At 36.0% G+C, this 25,789-nt stretch overlaps 1 protein-coding gene and 1 non-coding gene across 2 annotated transcripts in view; one reads left to right on the top strand and one right to left on the bottom strand.

The window, feature by feature from the left end:
- Positions 1-25,789, top strand: part of LOC131854091 (protein O-mannosyl-transferase TMTC1-like) — a 189,743-nt gene that overhangs the window by 124,402 nt on the left and 39,552 nt on the right. The window lies entirely within an intron of this gene.
- Positions 15,660-15,821, bottom strand: LOC131854100 (U1 spliceosomal RNA). Its single transcript, XR_009358019.1, has one exon. It is a non-coding gene; the product is annotated as a U1 spliceosomal RNA (small nuclear RNA).

Below are 25,789 nucleotides of genomic sequence, written 5' to 3'. Positions count from 1 at the left end.
CCTTATAATCATGGTGTTTTGAGTAGTCATGCTCACTAAAATGTCCAGACTTGTGACGGCGTGGTGGGCTGGGTCATTGGGCTCCCTAAAATATGGTCGAGCGCAGTGATGGTTGGTCGCATCCGTCATATTCGTGAACAGGTGCTGCTTGTGTGGACTGGTCTGCTCTAATCACTATGATTTATTTCCTCTTATTAATTGTTTAACCAGTTGTTGTATATTGAATGTTTTTTCTATTTTATTATTTAATTGAATTAGTGCTAATCGGTGGTTTGTATTCACACACTTAAACTTAAATTGTAAGTAAGAATAAATTATTTAAAAGAGCAACACACAAGTTTCTTGCTTGTTCTTCTTGTGATGAGACAGCATTCCGAATGAGCGGTAGATTAAAAAAAAATGTTATGACTATTCAAAAGTGCTTCAATGTAAGTTTATTTGAATAAATGATTTTCTAATTCTAATTCCACATTCATAGGTTCTAGCGTGTGGGGATGAATTCCCTGTCGACGGCGAGCGGTGTGATGGTAAAAGGTAGCCGTGGGTATCATGTCGAATACACGAGTTGTACAATAGGTATCATATACCTTGTAATTACCGTGCTACTTTTCATGCGTTGTCTTTCCTATCTTTTCTTTAATTTTATTCACGTTATCTATAAATAAAATTGAAGTAACAGCTTTCCACAAAATGCTTAAGTATTAAAATTTTTTTCTTTCTTTCTGTTTGTTCTCGCTAATCTCTGAAACGACTGGGCCGATGTTAAAGGGAGTTACAGTCGCAGATTACTAATATTGTAAGGAGTAACTTAGGCTATTTTAAATTTAGTAATTTTAATTATATTAATGAAATAAGTAGTTATTAATAGTAATAGTTATAAACTATGGGTCGAGTTAGAATTGTTTTTAAAATATATATAGGTAAAGAAAGACAACTATTTTAAAAAAGGAAATCAAAATAGAACAAATATAGTAATCATGAATAACTGTTGATGATATAATGTAAAAAAAAAACATATTCTGATATTAATTTCATTTACATATAAACCAGGGCTAGGTTATTGTTAAAGTATAATTTCAAATTTAAATTAAAATATACTGGCCTGACTGAACGAAGGTCTGTTTAGGTGAGTAACCTTTTTTTTTACAATACTATTTAAAATGTTATTATTAATCAGTATTGTAAAAAACAGGTAGTAATTAAGGAAGTATTACTACAATATGTAGCTACGTAGCGAAGGCTATACTTATTCTATATTAACTGTACTTGCGACTTCGTCCACGTGGAATTTAATAAAAAATAAAAGTAGTCTAAGTTACTCCTTATTACATCAGCTATCTGTCAAAAAAAGTTCAGTCAAAATCGGTCCAGCCATTTCAGGGATTAGCCGGAACAAGCAGACAGACAGACAGACAAAAATTGTAAAAAAATATTTTGGTGTATGTACCGTATTTATATTCATATGCATTTAGTAAAAAACGGTTATTTCATTATTACAAACAGACACTCCAATTTTATTTATATGTATAGTATAATTGAAATTCTAATAGCTATAATATAAGATATAAAATGGAAATATTGATAAGCTTGTTTGTTTTAATTAACTGGAACTCGAGACAGCCATTAGTGTAGTTAAAGGGCAAAACGATGTTTTGAAAATAAACAGAATGAACTCAACGTTTGTTGTTGTGTAATAACGATTATACATTTGCGACAATTCTCAATATTCTCATGTCATATTTGCTGTGAGAATTCTCATACACTCACATTAGGTCTCACTACAAAATCCCTACAGTTTCTAGATTCATTTTAAAGATAGTGTGAGAATATTGCGTATTTATAAATCAAATACAGACCAGACTATTTTACTTGATAATGTAAATTTCATTGAGAATTCTCATACACTCATATTAGTTCTCACTACAAATTCTTATACCCTACAGTTTCTAGATCCACTTTAGAGATTGTGTGAGAATATTACTTATTTATAAATCAAATACAGACCATTTTACTTTCAATAAAAGTTTCATAAAGTGAACGAATTTTTAAAATTCGTTATATTTGTTTTAATTTATCCATTATAAATGCAAATACAATACTTTCTCTTTTATAAATATTGTGGTATAAACCAAAGTCGTCTATTCTGTCTGTCTGTTTCTACGATTTCTTGTCCTAAACCACGCAACAAAGTTTAATATAATAATAATAACCCTAGACAATTCATACAGCGCTATTTTGTCCCAAGGTGCAACAGCAAGCAAGGTGCAGAGTTTGTATTATAGGTACTAAACAATTGATACAAGTGTTTAGACACATTTTTATAAAGAATATATAAAAGCAGTGTAAAAACGTGTATGGAGTGTACAACCTTTAGGGTATATAAACGTGTAAAAGTTATTATCGTTTTTGTTAAAAAAAATGTATAAAAGTGCTGAAAACTGTTTTAATAACAAAACAAAACACACCACATATGTATATGTATATTTAGTTTGTTAAATCTAAGAAAACATACACAACTTCCCTAAGGGATTGTGGCAAGGCGGGCTATTTTATCTAGAACGTCTAATTAAGTTTAATTTTATTTGAATTTCATTTGTTTAGAAATGAAAACAGCCAATTAACCCTCTCTTTCCCTTAACAGGAAATGTTCTAAAAGCAAATATCACAAAGTTTTATTATGTTTCGAGGTGGATTTTAATTGCCGTCTGTTGATATGCTACTATTGAAATTACTAGCAATTTTACCTATAGATATAGAAATAGAAATAATCTTTATTCAAATAAACGCAATACAAGAACTTTTGAAAAAAAAAGCTACAAGTGAGAGGTCTACAGACAGCCTCTAGTGATTCAGCATACCGCTTTACTATCCGATGGTCGCGGGTTCGATTCCTCGCACGGTACAAACATTTGTATTCATGAGTATGATTGTTTGTATTGGTCTGGGTGAACAAATAGGTACCGTGAGGTCAAAAAGCTGCTATTGCGGATTCCAATTGAAACTACCATTCAATAGGGATGATAGGAATTTATTTAAAAAAAATGCTATACGGAGGTCATTAAAACAAAAAAAATCTTAACAGCGCCATCTACATTTACCTGTGGCGCCATCTAGTTTGCACGGAGTGAACTAATATTATACATTTGGAACTATCTTAAACACTGGTTGTGTTTTCTATGTATTTATTTACAAAAAAATGCATTAATTATTTGTATTTTATTTTTGTGTGTGTATTTTGTGTCTGTACGTACTAACATTAATTATAAGAAATCTGTAATACTAACAAAATGGGCAAGTAAGCCTGATAATAAATAAATTATTATTATTATTATTATTTCTTTATATATATATTATATATCTCCCTTTGATGGGGTAATAGACTGATCATTGCGGGTAAAATTCACCAAACAATGATAGTAATACCAGATGATATAAAGACACTTCCACGAGAACGATTGACATATAAATTAAATAGTTGGTTACTCGACAAATGTTTTTACTCCGTAAACGAGTTTTTAAATTAATAATAATGTAATAATAATAATATGTATTTATAATTCTCTGATGACAATTGATTTAATAATTAAATAATATTTAATATTTATATATTTTGCATGCCTAATGAGGCAAAACATAATGGGACATTATATTACAATAACAACCAATGTTTAGTGCAAATAAATTTGATTTGATTTGATTTGACTTGATTAGTATAAATGATACATTTTTTAAGTGGAAGACAATATTATTATTATTAATACTTTCTTTGTTCTTGTCAAAAAGTCTCTGTATTATGAAACGCATATGTTTATCAATCAAATAATATAACTATATAATATTATCTTATCTATGCAATAACTAACACTGGAAAAAGCGTAAAAAATTCTTGTTAAAATTATAACCTTTCAAAGTAATATGTCATCACTGCAGTAATTATTTTTTTAACTTATAAAATATGTACATGTATTAACTGCGCATTAATAATTGCTAACTATAATAACATCTGTAGATACAAATGTTTGAATTGTGCGACCAATCGAATTCCCGAACATTGGAAGTAAGGCGATGTACCTAATCGCTGTACCACCGAGGTCGTCATACTTAACCATTTTTTTATATATATATTTTTGTCTAATAAAGTTACACTTAATGGCTTCTTTAAGTGAAATACAACAACACTATCAACATATCATGAAGTGCTTAATTAAAAAGATGGTATTCATACAGTAAATACAAGCGAGCGAAGCCGAGTGAGGTCGCTAGTCTCAATACAAGTGGGCGGTCTTTGTGAGAACTTGAAAGCGATCTAAAACAGGAACATTTGAGGTACCCACTCGTACTTCTAAGATGATCTTGGCTGAGAGAAATAGCCCTGTTGAAGTATTGGGAGCACGATCTACCAATCCAATAATAGTCCTCCCATCTGCTTTATGAATATTCATAGCGTTTTTCCGTTACGGGGGATCTCACCCGGTTTGACGAGTTAATAAAACAAGCTAGGGTGCATACGACTATGTTGAAATATTGTAAATTGCAAGTAGAAATCAAGTTTTTTATTCTACCGCTTATTCGGAATGTAAATTCATCACAAGAAGAATAAGCAAGAAACTTGTGTGTTGCTCTTTTAAATAAATATTTAATTAACAACAAGGATTAGGCATGCGACAATCAACATAGAAACCGCTACGCACTTAATCTCTGTTCAATCAGATAACATTGTCAGCGCTATGAATTTTAAGTTAGATATTTTCTACAAAAACATTATCATTTGTCTACTTGTCACTTGTCCACTAGTACTTTACAACTACTTGTAAAGTACTAGTAGACAAGTGATACAAATACATAGATATATTTTTTTTCGTAAATACATACATATTATACAAAGTAAACACCCAGACCGATAAAAACAATCATTCTCATGAATACAAATGTTTGTGCCGTGCGAGGAATCGAACCCGCGACCGTTGGACGTAAAGCGGTGTGCTAAACTGCTAGACCACCGAGGTCGTCATTAGCATGTGCACAACAAATAGTCAATGCTGAAATCTGATCAATACTACTGGAAGCGATAGGGTCTTCTCTATTGGTGATCAAATTCCTACCGGTATTGAGTCTACACCCAAACTGCGTAGTAGTTGTGGACTAATAATTCCTTTGCTAGCAATTTACCATATCAGGTTGACCTCCACGTGGTTGCCCCTGGAAACCATCGTGATAACTTCATGCGGAATTTACCACGATGGGCTAACTGCCCTAACTTTATTTTCATCTTATCATCCTCCATTGATGCCCCGCCAGTGTAAACCGGGTGCACCTTTCCATTATCATCCAGAAAAAAAAAACACTGGGCTTCTAAGCTATATCCGAACTCTATTCCATGTCTGATGATGCTTCGTTCACAGGTGGTACACGTGTCGCAATATATACTTTTTTGTGTCAGTACATACATAGAAAACACCCAGACAAACAATCATACTCATAAATACAAATATTTGTACCCTGCGAGGAATCGAACCCGCGACCATCGGAAGGCCATGTTCTAAACCGCTTAACCACCGAGGTCGTCAAATGTATATAAAAATTGCAACACATTTAATATTGCGATCTCATTTTTGTGTCAGTACACAATATACATAGAAAACACCCAGACAAACAATCATACGCATGAATACAAATGTCTGTACCGTGCGAGGAATCGAACCCGCGGCCATCGGAAGAAGGCTATATGCTAAGCCGCTAAACCACCGAGTCGTCAAATGTAGGTAAAAATTCCAACACAGATTTGATATTATGCAATCTATTTTGAAACGTAAATTGTTAGTAACTACTCTACATAATCAAGTTTTCAGAACATAATGTAGTTAGTTAATAAATTTGATTTACTAAATAATAATCAGTAGCGTTACAGAGATAGAGATAAACTTGCGAGTGTTAACGAGTCGTATTTCATTAAGAACTAGCTGTTTCCTGTGACATTCTTAGCGTGGAATTAAAATAAAGAATATTTCTATAATAAAAAGATAGAAACGGTAGATACAAAAAATTATGTAACATTATGTAAATTTAAGTTTATTTAAATAAGGAATTTTCTATTCCATTCTATTCTAAAAGTTACCTAACTCCTTATTACATCAGCTACCTGCCAATAAAAGTCCCGTCGAAATCGGTCCAGCCATTTCAGAGATTAGCAACAAACAAACAGACAGACAGACAAAATTTTAAAAAAATATTATTTTGGTATATACCTATACCGTCTTTATATTAATATGCATGTAGTAACAACGGTTATTTCTATATTACAAACAGACACTCCAATTTTATTTATATGTATAGATATAGATTTATATGTATAGATTTATGAGTATTCAAATAAACCTCTTATCTATCTATGTATATGTATATGAATATTTTATTAGCTATGTTTATTTTGCTGTGTGTTATTTTTTTAATTGTGTATATTTTTTTGTTATAGAAATAGAAATAGAAATAGAAATAGAAATAATCTTTATTCAAATAAACTCATTACAAGCACTTTTGAATAGTCATATTTTGATTCTACCACTCATTCGGAATGCAGATTCATCACAAGAAGAATGAGCAAGAAACTTGTGTGTTGCTCTTTTTGATAGATGTTTTTTTTATATAAATAATTACAGTGTAACAAGTAAGAGGCATGCGACAATCAACATAGAAATCGCTACGCACTCATTATTAGTGTAATCAGATAATATTGTCAGTGCTATGTATTTAAAATTTTTCTACAAAAACATTATTATCGTTAACGAATTCTTCAATTTTATAGTAAGCTTTTTTGCAGAGGAAGTGTTTTATTTGACATTTAAATCTTTTTTCTGGCAGATTTATAACAGACTCTGGTATTTTATTGTAAAACCTTACGCAATTGCCATAAAACGAATTACTAACTTTAGCCAAACGACATTTAGGTAAAATCAGTTTGTTATTGTTACGTAAGCTTTTATTAGTGCAATCACTAACTCTTTTGAAACTGTCTATATTCTTCCTGGCATACATGATGTTTTCATAAATATATTGAGAAGCAACGGTGAGGATATTTGATTCCTTAAAGCACTCTCGCAAAGACTCCCTGGAACCCATGCTATAAATGGAGCGAATGGCCCTCTTTTGTAAAATAAATATTGTATTTATATCAGCTGCTTTGCCCCATAACAAAATACCATACGACATAATGCTATGGAAATAGCTAAAGTACACAAGTTTAGCCGTTGCCACGTCTGTTAATTGTCTAATTCTTCTTACCGCATAAGCGGCAGAACTAAGTCGACTCGTTAATTTAGTAATATGGGCACCCCATTGCAACTTGGAATCTAATGTGATACCTAGAAATACAGTATCATCCACAAAATTAATAGGTTTATTGTCCAACATGATTTTTGAATCTACCGGCCTTACATTGGGGAGAGTAAATTTGATACATTTAGTTTTATTTGCATTTAGTAACATATTATTAGCCGTAAACCATTTTAAAACATAAGAAAGAGCACCGTTTACTTCGTCCAAATCATCAATATGTCGATTGACTTTGAATATTGACTATGTCGATTGACTTTGTTATGTGTGTGTTTTATTATTTTCGTTCATTTTTTATTTCTATTCGATTACAATTGTAGAAACTTCTCACCATCCACCAAATAAATACCATTTCATTTCATTTCAACCAGGGCAAACTAAGGCAACATATTAGACTGACTCAACCGGCCTCCATTTGTGCCAATTAATCAGAATCTGAAACGTCGACCCCACTAATTGGAAGTCATAACATGTCTAGAATTGTATACAAAAAAACCCAAGTTTTTTTAAACAGTATTATGATTAACTAGCTGTTCCCGCGACTTCGTCCGCATGGAATTTAACTTTATTTTCCCCTTGGGGCTAGAATTAATCAAAATCCTTTCTTAGCGGATGCCTACGTCATAACATCTACCTGCATGCCAAATTTCAGCCCGATCCGTCCAGTGGTTTGGGCTGTGCGTTGATAGATCACTATGTCAGTTACCTTTGAGTTATATATATTTAGATTAAAGTTTCATTTCTCTTCAATTTGAATAGATTTCATTTAAATTTATTAGTAACAAACAAATAAACGATATATCTATCTATCTATCTAAATAACGATAGAGATAATCTCAAAAATGTTTTACGATATCAATTTAACGACAATAACCGGTAGTTTATGATATTTTTATTTGCACATTAAACATCCTTATTAATATTATAAATGCGTAAGTAACTCTGTCGGTCTGTCTGTCGTCTGTCTCTAGACAATGAGAAAGGACATTGGCTAATTTTAATGCGAAAGTAGGGTTGTAAGGGGTTGAATACTTCTATGTAATCTCCCCTAGATTACATTTTTAAAGCTAGAAGTTTTAAACTTATACCTTATAAGTTAAAAACTTCTAGCTTTAACTTAAGCCGTTGATAAATAAATATGACATTCAAAGTTTGTAAATATGTAAAATATTTACAAATTTTGAATGTCATATTTATTTCTTTAAGGGGGTAAAATAAATTAGGCGAAATTTGTAAGTAAAATTCATTCGTCAAAACGTCATTTTTGAAGCAGAATTTTTTTGCTTTATTGGTTTGATTGTTGAAAGTTTTTCTTTATTTGGGCGCCTATTTATGTTACTTTTTATTATTTCAACTTTTTTATGCAAAAAAATATTAGCATTCTGTACTCCTCTCTATATAAACTATAATGTTGACTATAATGAAATTTTAATAATCCATGATCCGCGCAATTCTCGTGAAAACGGAGTTTTCGTTAAATCAAAATTTTTGCTTTGCGTATTAATTATATAAATATATATAATAATTGTATAGCTGTTGGCGTCAGGGAGTGAAAGAGTGGACTGTTATAGATTCTCCAATGCGTTTATTACTAGAACTTGTATTACAATGCTTTAGCCCGACATTAATAGTATGGAACGCTATGAAAGTAAACTAAAGATGCGCGTACGACTGTTACGGCGTTAAAAACCAGTGTGTCGCTGTGTGCGGCAGCTATATTGTCCGACGCCCCGCGCCCCCGTGTCTCCCCGGGGACATCATCGCGCTCGCAGTTTATGGCTTGACCAATAGCTGAATTTCAACATCCAGCCAATAAATTAGGTCTTTCTTGGAATATACGAAAATAGACATGTATTTTACTACATAAATACTCTATAAAAAAAATCATACCGTTGCAATTTAAAGTATTTGGATAACAGTTTTAAAATCACTAGTATCCTGACGACTTAGGCGTAATGCCGGTTAGTCAGGGAGAGAAACACCTCAATCCTACAATATTCACAATTATCTATCTCTTATTTGTTTTTATAATAATATCAACACTTTCGCTCCAAAACTCCCGCTGCCTCCGTTCAATCGTCCGTCATCCACTTGTCAATGTCACATAGATTACTTTGGCTCTGGCCTCTGACGTTCCGTTTCAGGTTACATGATTATTGACTTTACCATTTTTAATTAATGGTGCGTCACACGATAGTTAACAACAGGCACGTGTCAAATTGAAAATGACGAGTAACGGTATAAAACGCGCGCAGCCAAATCGGAAATTCTCTGCATTCAATGTATCCGATTGAAAAACTAGGCGTTGTTGCGTTCCCGCCAATTTTTTAGTTCTGATTGGAAACCATTCCGATCGATGTTCTTTGTTCAAAACGACATCAATGCGGATTAAACGAATGGATATTGCTTTTTCTATGTTGAAGCGGATTTACAGTGTTGAGTCTGTGGGGTGCTTACTTTGTACAGGGTGCTGTAGCTCCATTTTTTGCTTGTCGTACGATTATTATGGTAAACATTAAAAGCATTTAAGAAATTACTTCAAAATTGTATATTTATTTTATGACTAGTATTCGAATAAGTATAATTAGTAAATCACGGGGTCTTTCCACGTTTATTAATATATTATAAATTTTATTTCATCTCCACAAATGACACAATTCCAGTTTTATTATATAAATGACAACAATAAAAATCACAAATGTAATTTGTGGGAAATCTTGAGCCCAAACTAAGCAATAGCCTGTACCTTAGATATCAGCTTAGATTTACCCAATTGTCAAATTTGTGATTGTAATTGTGAACATTTGTTGATGGAACGCGTCAATAAAAAAACAGACAGAATAAACTTAATTTTTTTTTATATTTCCCGGATGTCAACTTATATTAATAAACTATTCATTAAATTATTCTGTTTACGGTAATAAACTTACATTGAAGCACTTTTGAATAGTCATCAAGTATTTTTTTTAATCTACCGCTTATTCGGAAAGCTGTCTCATCACATGAAGAACGAGCGAGAAACTAGCGTGTTGCTATTTTAAATAATTTTTGTAACTTTACATTTTTAAGTTGAAATGTAAATATACAAGCTTTTTTTTAATTTTTTGGACAAATATTTTATTTAGTTCGTAACTCGCTATTAAGCAAACACACAAGCCTAAATTTTCAGCCGTAGGGAATCGTAGAACGCAAACGTTGTTTTGCTATATAAATAATTAACTATATCTCTATAAATTAATATCGCTATTAAAAAATAGACGTCATTGAGAGATGAGAGAGAGAGAGAGAGAATGAGAGAATCACTAACACCTATTTTTTGTAGAAAAACAACGTTGGCGTTCTACAATTCCCTTATACCCTTCTACCATCAACCCCTATTTTTAATAACTATATCTTATATATAAAATTCTCGTGTCACAATGTTGGTTACCATACTCCGAAACGGCATGACCGATTTTTATGAAATTTTATATGCACATTCAGTAGGTCTGAGTATCTATTTTTCATACCCCTAAGTGATAAGGGTTATCCACCACAACATTTTTTTTATATTTTCATGTGGCATTAACAATTACATACAACCCTAAAATTTAAAATCGTATCACCATCGCTATTTTTAAAAAGCGATTTTAATTTATATGGTAAAACAACGTTTACCCCGGGGGTCAGCTACCCCAGCTGACCCCCGGGGTAGCTGGGGTAAATTTATAGATAGATAAGTAAATTTATATCTTTATATATAAATTGAAAGCCTTTATATTTAAATATAGTAGGTAACAACCTAACCTTACTTAAAAGCGCGTGATTTAAGGTACTCAAGTTAAACCTTTTTTTTTTTTTTTTTTTTTTTTTTATCGTGTGGAAAAATCTTCAACAAGACCGTCACCCCGCCGGAGGGATGGCGAGGTGGTGTGTGGGACTCGTACCCACTAAAAAACCACACGGTATACCTCGAGGTGCCGCGGGCCGAAGTCCGGGGATCGCACTTGGCACTCAACCCAGACTTCGGCGGCTTGGCCTGTCCTGTAGATGTTGTAGGACAGGCCCCCTCTCTCCGGTTAGGGTGCTATGGCTTGCACCCTACCTTCTCGTGGAGGCGCGTGGGTACACGCGCGCGCCTCCAGGGGCCTGGTTGTGGGGTGGTGCCTCCCTCAAGGCATGCACCCCGGCCCCCGTGGGGGGTATACTCGGGACGGAGTTGGACTCGTCCCGACGTCTGCGCCTGGTCCTCCGGCGGCGGATCATTGGGGCGAAAGGATCGTACTCCCGGTCCCTCTCCGCCGCCTCCTTCTGCGAAATAACTTCTTCGCAGAAGGTGAGCACTGCCAGCCACGACCCCTCGCTCCTAACCATTGCCCGAACTAAATTCGGCAGCGAGAGGTCGGCCCCCACTTCCGCGACCAAGACGCGGCGCTCCTCTGCGAATGCAGGGCACTCCTCCAGAACGTGCTGCGCCGTGTCTTGGTCGCATCCGCACTGGTGGCACATTGTTGTCGGCTCCCTCCGTGCGATGTTACACAGGTACCGCCCGAAACACCCATGTCCGGACAGCACCTGCGTAAGTCGATAAGTCAGCGGCCACCGTCGCCTGCCCATCCATTCTTTGAGAACTGGACGGACAGCCTCGACGGTCCTCAGGCCGGCCGTAGGGTTGGCCAGCCTTTCTTCCCACTTTTCCATGAGGACACGTCGGAGGTGGGATTTCCGTTCCCCTAGTTCCACTCCAGAGGGCTCCCTTCCTTGGGCCCTTTCGTCCGCGCGCCACTTGTACAAGGACGCGCGGGAATCCGCTACGAGATCCCAAGGTGGGGAGCCCGCGAGCAAGCACGCCGCCTCTCTCGAGACGGTGCGGTACCCTCTGATGACCCTTATGGCCATTGCTCGCTGCGGACGCAGGAGCAAGGCCATATTCCCCCTGGACAGGGCCCCATACCATATAGGGGCCCCGTATAGGGCCATCGATTGTACCACACCCATATAGAGGCGGCGACAATTATCCCCCGGCCCCCCGATGTTAGGCAGCAGCCAGCTTAAAGCGCCGGCCGCCGCCATTAGACGAGGAGCCAGGTTCTTGAAGTGGAACCGGAAACCCCAGCGACTATCAAGGTCAAGCCCTAAATATCTAATATGTGGCTTGACCTCGAGCCTATGACCGCTGACCACGATATGGGCTCCTGGTGGCGGCGCTCGTCGGGGTCCATGGAAACAAAGGACCTCCGACTTCTCGAGCGCCACTTGGAGCCCTAACCTCCTAATCCTGCCGACAACAAGTGCCACACTGTCAGTAGCGAGACGGGCAGCCTCCCTGTAGTCCCGCCCGCGGGACGTTACCAGCGTGTCGTCCGCATAGCAGACTAAGCTGGTCCCGTCGAGCAAGGTGCCCCGCAGATTCCAGTCATACCCGATGTTCCACAGGACCGGACCCAGAACCGATCCCTGTGGAACACCGCGTTGCATCTCCCTCTCAATCACCGCGCCGTTCCGCCCGATACACATCACTTTCCTGTCTTGGAAGTAGGCCCCGATCACCTCCCGAAGGTAGAGAGGCACTTGGTGGAATTTGAGTGCCTCCCTAACACACTCAAAGGGAAGGGTGTTGAAAGCATTTTTGATGTCGAGAGACACCGCCAACAACACCCCTCCCCGGGAGACTACTTCATCCGAGAGGGCACGAACCTGTGCGATAGCATCGATCGTGGATCGGCCCTCCCGGAACCCGAATTGATTCGGGGATAGGTCGGGACCCACCCGGACCAGGTGCTTGACGAGGCGGCGTACTATGATCCTCTCGAATAGTTTGCCGACCTCGTCAAGAAGGACTATCGGGCGGAACGCCGAGGGGGATATGGAATCCGCAGGGCGCCCCTCCTTGCGGAGCAGGACTACTCTGCCCGCCTTCCACTTCTTGGGAAATCGCCCCGACTCCATGCACTCATTGAAGAGGCTTAGGAGTCGGTCCCCAAGGGCACCAAGGGCCAAATATAGAGTCCGGCCGGGAACACCATCAGGCCCTGGGGCAGTTTTCTTGCCCCGGAGCTTGTCCACGGCCGCGGAGAACTCTTCCGCCGTGATTGACGGAACCCCAACTTCCCTTTGGGTGCCGCCGTCGTCGTCCTCTATTTGACGGCTGCGCGGCACCATAGGAGGGGGTGTGAACTCCGGCTGCTCTGGGAATAGAGCTGTCAACACCCCCTCCAATTGCTGGGGCTGGAGGCTCTCTGCCACGGGGGGCGTCCAGGGGCGTAATTTGCCCCTTACGCTCCTGTATGGGCGCCCCCATGGATCTTTGTTGAGAGTCTCCAGGAGTTCCTCCTTGGCACTCTCTTTGGCCCTCCTGATGGCGAGCTGCAGCGTCTTCTTCTTCTGCGTATATTGCGCGTGCAGCTCGGCTTCTATAGCGGCGTCACGGCCCCGCCTGAGACGGCGGTGCCTAATGTACTGGCGTCTAGCGCCCATGCTTTCGACTCGCAAGGCCGCTATCTCTGCGGACCACCAGTACACTTGACGTCTCGGAGGGGGAGGGCACTCAAGTTAAACCTAATATCGTAAGAGGCGTTTAAGCCACGCTTAGCCACGAGCACAGATAAGACTATTTAGAAGTGGGCGTATTAGGTTTAACTTGAGTTGTATTAGGTTTAACTCAAGTTAAACCTAATACGCCCACTTCTAAATAGTCTTATCTGTGCTCGTGGCTAAGCGTGGCTTAAACGCCTCTTACGAGACAGCCACCGGCTTATCACTATATCAGAGCACAAGCGCGGCAGCCTCCCAAGCTTCTGTTAATTAAGATACTTTCATTAGCTTGGCCGTAGTCGGCGAATTAAAGTGAGTTGCTTGAAGTTTAATTTCACTTAGCTGCGTTGTATTGTTCATATGTGTAACAAACTGACTGAAATGTCATTAAAATTGATTAATTTAAATAGAATTTGAAATGGTCTGTAATTTATATTTAGTTAAACAATAATTTTTTAACAGTCAATAGTTGAGAATAAAATTGGTCAGTGTAATAATAAATATAATAACTTTAATGTAAATATAATAAATGTATACAGTAACTGACCAGTGTCGTTGGCTACCCGAAGGAGATTGACTAATAATAATATAATGTATTATAAAATAACGGACAAAATAATATAAACAAAAAAAAATATTAACTGCGGGAAACCACAATGCATATTATTCGCGAAGCACTAAAGGCGAGGAAAAATAAATAAATAGAAAGACACGATTAAAAAAAATTGCAAAAAAGGACATGGACCTTCAGTCTATGGTAATAAGGGCGAAACTATATAAAAATAAAAAAAGATGACACAAGATGCACATGACGCCTAAGGTGCTAATGTAGAAACACTACTTCTTCTATCTAATATAGGTATAAAATACAATGAAGTATTAATTGTACTAGTACACTCCAGTACTTCTGGCTCTGTTTAGTTTATGACAAGATTACTAGGTGGCGCTATGCGCTATGTGTAGTTCAGGGTTATTTATCACTAGTTAGCTATCATTTCTACTAAAAAGTACTAATACTACTAAAGTTAATAACTAGGCCTATGCACGACAAGTATCTGCAGATTCTGCCAAACTGAAGAGGAAACGCCGCTTCACATCCTATGTGGTTGTAGCCCACTCATGCATAAACGAAATATCTCCTTTGGAAAGTTTACACTCTTTCCCGAGGAGATAAAAACCATCGCTTCTGAAAATATCCTTCAATTCTTGTCCCTGACGGGTCTAGGCAGTGAACTTTGAGAAGGGCGAGCACAATAGATCTATGTAGGTCGCAGTGCTACAGGTGCTACACATCTGACAATAGCCCAAACAACCCAATAAAAAAAATAAAATAAAAAAGTTAATAAGAAAAATACGGGTGTAAACAGTCTCCTAATCACTATAGCAAACATAGTAAATTGTCCACTTCAGAGGCACTGTACATCACTTCATCTGGATGTCGACACGGCTAAGATAGTTTTTAAGTTGTTTACTAAATTCAAATTCAAATTAAAAAATCATTTATTCATGTAGGACATTTTAGCCGCTTATGAACGTCAAGTTTTTACATTATAATTTTTTTTCCCTACCGTCCAAAACTAAACTAAAATAATATGAAGGGATATCCGAATTAAATATATATAATAAAACTAATTTTATATGTTTAAAGTAAAGATATGCCGAATTTAGAACTATTTTAACAATAAAATCTGTTTTTTTTATTGATTTAAATTTTGATAATTGTTGCAATTGCTTACGCTAACGGTTTACCCTAGTGGGGGATAATATGAGCATAGTCACTAGTGTGGTCAATAACCATAATGTTTTGTGTTTTAAGAGGGGGACGGCGCGAACGCAGTCCCCACTACCAAAAATTACGCGTCCGAGTTATCCACATTAGGGATAATCACAGGGGTCAACCCGACCGCAGTGCAATGGAAGGGTCTCACCCTGGGGGAACCGCCTTATTGATCACGGTATCCCCTACGCCAGGTAAGTATGATTTCAACTTCGCGCACTGAGGAGGTCATCCACACGGAAAAAATCTTAATAGCGCGATGTAGAAACTCGACGTAAATTGTACAGCGCCATCTATCGTAGAGGTGGGAACTAAAATGTTACATTTGTGCTTTATATTAGCACAGATAAGCAAGAAATCAATAAAATAATTCAATTTATAAAATTAATTACATTAATAATTAGAATTAGGAAAACACCAAAATAACTGAAAGACAATTGCACTAGTTAACTCGTATATTGAGAAGGGCGTGTGATTGTATGTACACACACACAAGAGTCATTCCAACGCCTGCTCGCTTCGTGCCAGCAAACATCATACGGCAAGCGCCAACAGGCGTAAAAGCAACTCGTATGTGGGGCCCTGCACATCACTTCCTCCAACCTTGTACCAAGGTCGGATCCAGCTTTGGCGCCAGGAGGGGGTCACATAGTCGTTGTCAAGTCAAGAACTTATAATTTAATTTTGATAACAATAGATACAAGTAAAAAATAGGTATTTTATTAATGTACTGTATTTAAAAATATTTATCCTATTTTTACACTTGAAAAACTTAACACTTAATAACTTGTATATATACACGTACATATTGCCATCTTCTCTTGAAGACATCCTGAGAAGCACTATTTAAATATAATTAATTAAATTTTGAAGGTATGTAGGTAGTTACATAAAATCTGTATGGTGTCAAAATATATAAATAAAATCATTATGTTCAATTAGTGGTCCACCTGAGTCTTGGAACCAGCTCATGGAGGATTCATGACCCCCATGACCCCCCCCCCTGGATCCGTTGTCTTGTACATATACATTACATTTTGCTTTTGTGTGGAAGCCATTTGGTTTGTCAATTATAAATGCAATTTACTATACTAGTGATTACCGCGATTTTATTCGCGTTTTGATTTGTATTACATATTATTAAACTAGCCGTTCCCACGACATCGTCCGCGTGGAATTTAACTTTATTTTTCTAAAATAAAAGTAGCCTAAGTTACTCCTTACGGGACTTTTTTTGGTAGCTGATGTAATATCAGCTACCTGCCAAAAAAGTCCCGTCAAAATCGGCCCAGCCATTTCAGAGATTACCCGGAACAAACAGACAGACAGACAAAAATTGTAAAAATGTTATTTTGATGTATGTACCGTATTTATATTCATATGCGTGTAGTAAAAAACGGTTATTTCAATATTACAAACAGACACTCCAATTTTATTCATATGTATAGATTAATCAATAGTACATTGCGTATTTTAAATCAATAGGTTATGTTTACTAATAAGAATCGTAATAAAGTGAAAACTGAGTTTATTTTGAAATGTCGGTTATAAGTTATATTCTTTTTCTCAATTCTTACGATTATATTCTATTCAAAGACTAGTTGTTACCCGCGACTTCGGCCGCGTTATTTTTTTTTTTAATAAATTAAATAGAATTGATAAAACACGAGAAGCCTAAATAACTTCTTATAACATTAGCTATAATAATAAGAAAGCGGTGCTCTTAGATTCTGCCCGCATTGTACGCCGGTTTCTCTCTCTGGGGCCCTGAACCCCGGCCGACTGTGCTTCTGCCGGGGGTATGTTGCCATCTCCTCTCCTTAAGAGGGGAGATGAGAATTTTGTTAAGTTAGTTTTTAAGTTAAGCTATCTAAAGCTTGTGTTACGGGTACTAGATAACTGATACAAGTACATAGATATTTTTTTTTCGTAAATACATACATATTATACATAGAAAACTCCCAGACCGATACAAACAATCATACTCATGAATACAAATGTTTGTGCCGTGCGAGGAATCGAACCCGCGACCATCGGACGTAAAGCGGTGTGCTAGACCGCTAGACCACAGAGGCCAAGGATTAGCATGCAGTCAGATTTTAAAGATTTTTTTAATGTAAATTTTAACCATATTTACTATCATATGCTTTTAGTAAAAAGTTGTTAATTAAAAGTTACTAACAGAAACACCAATTTTATTTATCTTTAAAGATGTAGTATATACATAAACTCGCTACTCGCCCCGGCTTCGCACGGGTGTACATGTATTATACATACAAACCTTCCTCTTGAATCACTAAATCAATAATACTAAAACAATAATTATTTTGCTTTCTTTCAAATTCAAATTCAAATTCAAAAATCATTTATTCATATAGGACATTTTAGCCGCTTATGAACGTCAAGTTTTTACATTATATTTTTTCCCTACCGTCCAGTTCGGTATATAGATCCAATTGAGAAGAACTGACAAGAAACTCAATTGAATTACTTTTTTTTTAAATCCAGTTTATTTACAATGCATAGGTATTTATATAGGTGTCTATGTCTAACATTAAACGAAAATCCCGAACATGAAAACTATTGCCATGCACGCTCGTCATTCAAGTAATCATTTAGTGAGTAATAGGTATCACTACATAGTATAAAACAAAGTCGCTGTCTGTCCGTCCCTATGTAAGCTTATACCTTTAAAACTAATGGATTTTGAAGCGGGTTTTTTTAATACATAGAGTGATTCAAGAAAAAGGTTTATATGTATAACACATGTACACCCGTACGAAGCCGGGGCGAATAGCTACTAACGTATAATACAATGAAACGCGTAAATCAATCCAAAACGCATTACCCTTTCAAACTGCAACAGGCCCCAATCCAACTTGCCCTAACTTGCGCAAAGTTGAACTCAATCTAAGTTTGCGTTGAGAATTTTTATTACTTACCGCCACAGATAAGTAAACAGTGACCACAGACATAAACTGTGAACTCATCAAAGTCGAGATTAACTTTCGGCTCCAGATTTAAGAATTATTAGCGACAGTACTCTCTTGGGATATTTCTGAGACAAACATGTTATGCTGAGTAAGCAGAAGAAATAAATCGCTTTAATACACTAATAATATTCATTTAGTAAATATTTGTTAGTAGTGTAACGTTATTTATATTATTAACCGGGTCTTAACACGAAAAAATTTTGTGGCAAATAAAGTTATTTACATTTTTTTAAAATATTTTTATGTGGCATTAACAAATACATGACCGATTTTTATGAAATTTTATATGCACATTCAGTAGGTCTGAGAATCAGTTACTATCTATTTTCCATACCCCTAAGTGATAAGGGTTATCCACCCCTAACATTTTTTTTATATTTTACATACAACCCTAAAATTTAAAATCCTATCACCACCCCTATTTTTAAAAAGCGATTTTAATTTCTATGTTAAAACAACGTTTGCGGGGTAGCTAACCCCCGGGGTAGCTGGGGTAAATTTATAGATATATAGGTAAATTTATATCTTTATATATAAATTGAAAGCCCTAAAATTTAATATTCTATCACCACCCCTATTTTTAAAATGCGATTTTAATTTCTATGTTAAAACAACGTTTGCGGGGTAGCTGACCCCCGGGGTAGCTGGGGTAAATTTATAGATAGGTAAATTTATATCTTTATATATAAATTGAAAGCCCTAAAATTTAAAATCCTATCACCAACCCCTATTTTTAAAATGCGATTTTTATGGTAAAACAACGTTCTGTTATGCCCGAGCCCAGTACAAAGAAAATGCTGAGCCTGACTGATTCCCGATTTACATCGTTATATGAAAACAGTTTAGACAGTTAGTCAAATCAGTGCGCGTAGATAAATCATTTCACTTGCACCTACATAGTTTGGGATAAGTTTGTTAATATAATAACTTGTGAAACCACATTTTCGAAATAAACTATCTAAAATTAAGTGACTTTTGTGTTGTGTATTAAAAACGGTTTTTTTTAAAAACCAAACGGGGTCAGCCGCCTAACAGTTCGCTGACCCCAGGGGTAGCTGGGGTAAATTTATATATAGATAGGTAAATTTATATCTTTATATATAAATTGAAAGCCTTACCATAGATAACATAATATTACATAGCCTTACCTACCTCGACGTTTACGACAGTTTACGACCTTTCTCGATGTTTCGACTAGGTTGCACTAGCCGTGGTCACGAGCTGACTGGAGTAACAGCGATGTCAATGTAGATAGGTGACAGCAGTTTTTTCATCTACCGTCACTAGATTGTTTTAACGAAAGTTCGCGACACACAGCACTCACGGTATCCGTACACTTATTGACTATTGATGCTACTGAACTTTGCTTGAATTTATTTATGACTGGATTCCACGCAGAAATACGAAAGTTAAAAAATAACTAGTGGTGTATCGGTTTTAATTATTGTTTTACTATATTGGAGTGGCGGTGTGTATATATATATATTCATATATACATACTGCAAAATTAATTTAATGTAGGTATGCTAATGTTGACTTTTTTGGTAAATAAATTTCTATTATTATTTTTTAAACTTTATAAAAATTCTCATCTCCCCTCTTAAGGAGAGGAGATGGCAACTTACCCCCGGCAGATGAACAGTCGGCCGGGGTTCAGGGCCCCAGGGAGAGAAACCGGCGTACAACGTACGTAAATTGGAGTGTCTGTTTGTAAGATTGACATAACCGTTTTTTTACTACATATATATGAATATATACGGTACACACATCAAAATTTTTGTCTGTCTGTCCGTTTGTTCTTGCTAATCTTTGAAATGGCTGGACCGATTTTGACGGGACTTTTATTGGCAGGTAGCTGATGTAATAAAGAATAACTTAGGCTACTTTTTAGAAAAAATCTCTAATTAACTTTTTGTTAAATGCCACGCGGACGATGTCGCGTGTACTACTAGTCTACATATATATAACTCAAAGGTGACTGACTTAGTAATCTATTAACGCACGGCCCAAACCACTGGATGGATCGGGCTGAAATTTGGCATGTAGGTAGATGTTATAAAATAGGCATCCGCTAAGAAAGGATTTTGATTAAATCCATCCCTAAGGGGATAAAATAACGCGAGCGAAGCCGCGGGCAAAAGCTTGTATTAAACAAAATTTAAGTAAAATGAAGTTTATTGAGGATTTCACGTAACAAATGCATGAAACAACACTACAATACAACATCCACAAATTCATCACTTGAAATGGGAATGTATTGCAACGGAACACAAAGGTTCTCTCAGCTCGGACGGCGCTCAAAGCCAACGAAAGTAATAAACATCGCAATCTTCATGAAAAATCCAACTAAAATGGCACTAGACGATGAAACCACACAAGCAACAACACTGCGGGCAGGGCCGGATCTACCTAAGGGCTTTTTGGGCTGTTGCCCAGGGCCCCGAGTATACTAAGGGCCCCCAGTCCCCACTGAACCGATATTTAGTATATAAAAAAATATCTAGAATATTAAAAAACCTATCATAACGTTGACAACCCTGAGGTCTATCAACGGGGAATTTCTGGTCGCTTGTTTTTGGCCGGTGTATTTTTTTTAGTTGAGTAATATATTTAGGTAGGGCCCTAAGTAGATTAAGTTCAGGGCCCCACAAATTCACGATCCGCCCCTGACGGCAGGCAACAAGTGCTATTGTTGCACTAGAACGGCGATTGTACCGTTTATATATCCGGATGGTGGACTTAACTCGTGAACCGCCTGCATCCGTAATGCAGCGCTGACCTTACTCCATTCAGTTACATTTTGTCTACCTAAATAAAAATATATTGCCGGCTGTGTATAACTTGCTGTATCTATATTAATATAACATAATAATAATGATAATTCACACAGCGCCATCTAGACCCAAGTTAATGTAGCTAAAGTTTGTGTTATGGGCACTAGATAACTGATTCAAATACATAGATCATTTTTTTTTCGTAAATACATACATATTATACATAGCAAATACCCAGACCGATACAAACTATCATACTCATGAATACAAATGTTAGTGCCGTGCGAGGAATCGAACCCGCGACCATCGGACGTAAAGCGGTGTGCTAGACCGCTAGACCACCGAGGCCGTCAAGTGTGTAATTAGTACATATATATAGTAGTATGGTTTTTTGCATATATATGTACATATTATATCTTAACATATAGCAATACGAGTAGAAAGCATCTTTATTAAAATAAACTCAATTTATATTTTCAATGAGTGGTAGAATAAAAAAAACTAATATTTTATTTTTATTGTAGACTCATTTTATTTTAGGTCTCAATAATACGAAACCTACATCCGTTTTATCCACACGATACACACAATATTTCGGTAACTGCCTAATATTACGATACAGTATCATAAAGAAGACTAGCTCAACTTCGATCCGATAAAAAATATATCACATTGCTTTTAACGAAATGACGTCGGAGTGTCACGTTTAATGAAATATCCATAAAGATATGAATTACTATTTTAGTACCGTATAATCTTATTATTGTCTCCGAAGCATTATCTCGATTGGCGCTATAAGGTCATTGGTGATATTTCATAACACCGAGCCATGAAAAATTTACGCCTTTGGGGCGGTACGAGGCTCTTAAGACCGCCGATAAAGCCTCGATACAACTCGTAAACCATTTGAGTGTTCTTTTTTCATCGTATATTATTTAACTTAGAATATTTTATTTATATTACAACATTTAAAAAAAAAATACTTAGGCTAGGATAGGCTAATCTCTGAAAGCTGAACCTATTTTGACGGGACTTTAATTGGCAGGTAGCCGATGTAATAAGGAGTAACTTAGGCTACTTTTAGTTTAGAAAAAATCTTGTATTTTAGAAAAATAAAGTTAAATTATACGGTTAAGTTATATAAACCATTTGAGTGTTCTTTTTTTCATCGTATATTATTTAACTTAGATTATATTATTTATATTACAACATTTAAAAAAAAATACGAGCTCAGTTTCTTGTCAGTTCTTCCCATCTCGAATCATTCCGAACTGACGGTAGATTTGACATATCATAAGAGTCTGTAATAGACTTACATGAATAAAGATTTTTTTTTATTTTAAGGCAAAACAACGTTTGCCGGGACAGCTAGTATACTATAATATTTCAAAAGTATAGTCAGAGTTAAGACAGACTTATATTATACTAGCTGTACCCGCGACTTTGTCCCCGTGGTATTTAACTTTATTTTTCTAAAATACAAGATTTTTCTAAACTAAAAGTAGCCTAAGTTACTCCTTATTACATCGGCTACCTGCCAAATAAAGTCCCGTCAAAATAGGTTCAGCTTTCAGAGATTAGCCGGAACAAACAGACAGACAAACAAATATTGTAAAAAAAAATTGGTGTATGTACCGTATTTATATTTAATATATGAACTCTCTCTCTCTCTCTCTCGTCTCTCTCTAGTCTCAATATATGAATCAAATTTGACAGGTTTATGTGAAAGAGTTTTTGAGTTATGAGGGGGTCAAAAGTGACTCCAAATGGTTCGTGTAAGTATACACACGGTGCTGCTCGCCAGTTCTCTTACTTGAAACTCGGCTTTGACACGCTACGGCGTGTCTCAAATTCATATTCAAATTCAAAATATCTTTATTCATGTAGGTCTACTACAGACTCTTATGATATGTCAAATCTACCGTCAGTTCGGAATGATTTCGAGATGAGAAGCTGACAAGAAACTCAGCTCGTATTTTTTTTTAATGTTGTACATATTTACATTAATACTATTTCATTTAAATTCAAATTTGGGAGAATAGAGTGACCACCAGCATTTGCTATATAAAAAAAATAATAATAATCTAATCAGTGTTCGCAACCTGAACAGACCAGTCCCCACAAGCAGCACCCGTACACGAGTATGACGGATGAGCCAGCCATCATTGCACTCAACCATATTAGAGGGAGCACATCGACCCGGCCCACCAAGTTTGAACTTTATAGCGAGCATGACTGTTTCAAGTTACTCCACTACGTCATTTATATTATTTACAGCATAAACTGTACCAATCACAGTTTTCACCCATTACAATATTTAATTTACAGATTTAGATGTCTAGATATGCATGTAGTAAAAAACGGTTATTTCAATATTACAAACAGACACTCCAATTTTATATATGTGTATATATGTATAGATTACGACGATACCACGTCGTACTGCTATGAATTTATTAAACGCGTCTACAAGCATGTATTTCGCTTAAAATCAGTTTCCATATAACGTTATTACAGTATCCGATGCCACCCAAATTGGGTAATGGGACTCGACTTAAAGTAATTGCACTTGAGCAAAATTTAATAGGGGCAGTAATTTTATCAGGTTGAATGAGGCGCTTGATGGGAAGAAAAATAATCATCTCAAATAATACCGTATTCAGACCTTGAAAGAACAAACTTTAGCAGTAAAACCACCTCTATGTATCTGAATTTCCCTGTTGATTTGTATAAATTTATAATTGTATGTGTATTTGTATGTAGTATGTAAGTAGGTACGTACGTGTATGTAGTTATATTTATATATGTATAATTATTTATTCATATTATGTATTGTAGTTTATAAGTATATTCGCATATGTATTTATATTTAATCATATTAAAGTGATCTTCTTATTATTTTACTTTTTTTAGGTTTGAATTTCAATTTGTAAATGCACCGCTAACATGAATCTCTGTTTGCCCAATGGTTGACTGGGAGACAATGCCACAAGGTGTTAAGTCCGCCATGTGTACCTTTATTTATATATTTGTGCATTAAAGTTTTAATAAATAAATAAATAAAATAAATAAATACGTTAGTGTAGTAGAAATAAAAATTATCTTTATTCAAATAAACTCATTACAAGCACTTTTGAATAGTCATATTTTGATTTTACAACTCATTCGGAATGCAGAATGCAGATAGTATATAAGTAACTTAGTCTTGATTACTTAAAGAAAGAAGGAAAGAAAGAAAGAAAGTACACATGTACATATACACTACACTACTTATTTACTACGGAATACAGGAGTACTTTAAAACTAGTTATTATACATCTATACATATAAATAAAATTGGAGTGTCTGTTTGTAATATTGAAATAACCGTTTTTTTTATTCATATGCATGTAGCATATGTAGCATACGTATTTTTTTTTTTTTTGGAAGGTAGCTGATCTAATAAGGAGTAACTTAGGCTACTTTTATTTTAGAAAAACAAAGTTAATTTCCACGCGGACGAAGTCGCGGGAATAGCTAGTCTACCTATAAATTCACTCATCCTATGTACCAGCTGTCCCGGAACCTAAAAATCTGTATCCGATCCATCACATGCGTTGTTTCGTTTTAATATAGTATATACATATATATCTATATGTTGAAACGTTATATTATATAACTAGCTGGACACGCGACTTCGTCCGCGTGGAATTTAACTTTATACTTACTTTGTCTACAATAAAAGTAGCCTAAGTTACTCCATATTACATCAGCTACCTGTCAATAAAAGTCCCGTCAAAATCGGTCCAGCCATTTCAGAGATTAGAAGGAATAAACAGACAGACAGACAAAAATTGTAAAAATGTTATTTTGATGTGTGTACCGTATTTATATTCATATGCAAGTAGTAAAAAGCGGTTATTTTAGAATTACAAACAGACATTCCAATTTTATTTATATGTATAGATTGTTGGAACTTAAATTTATATCTGGCCGTTATTGGTAGAAGATAATTTGAATTTTGTATAAAGAAAATATCTTCTATTGTTCGTAAGATTTTCTATTGACATATCGTATGTGAGCCTTGTTACTTTTACCAAATATATATATTTTACTTTCTTATTTTTCTATATTTACTTCCGCTGTGCATACTACCCCTACATAGATGTATAGATATATCGTAATTTTGTTGAGCTGTATTTTCTACAAAAGTACTTCCCATTCAGCAAAGCTATTATAAGTACGATGATGGTGTTTCATTTGTCTATTCATATTGTACTAGCTTCGCTGATAGCCGCGTTTTGATCTGAAACGAAGACCATTGTATATTTTAACGAGAGGAAAACATTTACGAAGACGTCTCGAGTTTCTGAAAATCTAGAGAAATATTTACCCATTATTTTGTTCGTAACATCAAAGCTTTC

This window comes from Achroia grisella, unplaced genomic scaffold, assembly GCF_030625045.1.
Source record: "Achroia grisella isolate CSIRO2021 unplaced genomic scaffold, CSIRO_AGI_Agris_v1 utg947, whole genome shotgun sequence".
In the NCBI taxonomy this organism is placed as follows: domain Eukaryota; kingdom Metazoa; phylum Arthropoda; class Insecta; order Lepidoptera; family Pyralidae; genus Achroia; species Achroia grisella.
The sequence above is the reverse complement of the archived record's forward strand: the minus strand, read 5'-3'. Positions and strand labels throughout refer to the sequence as shown.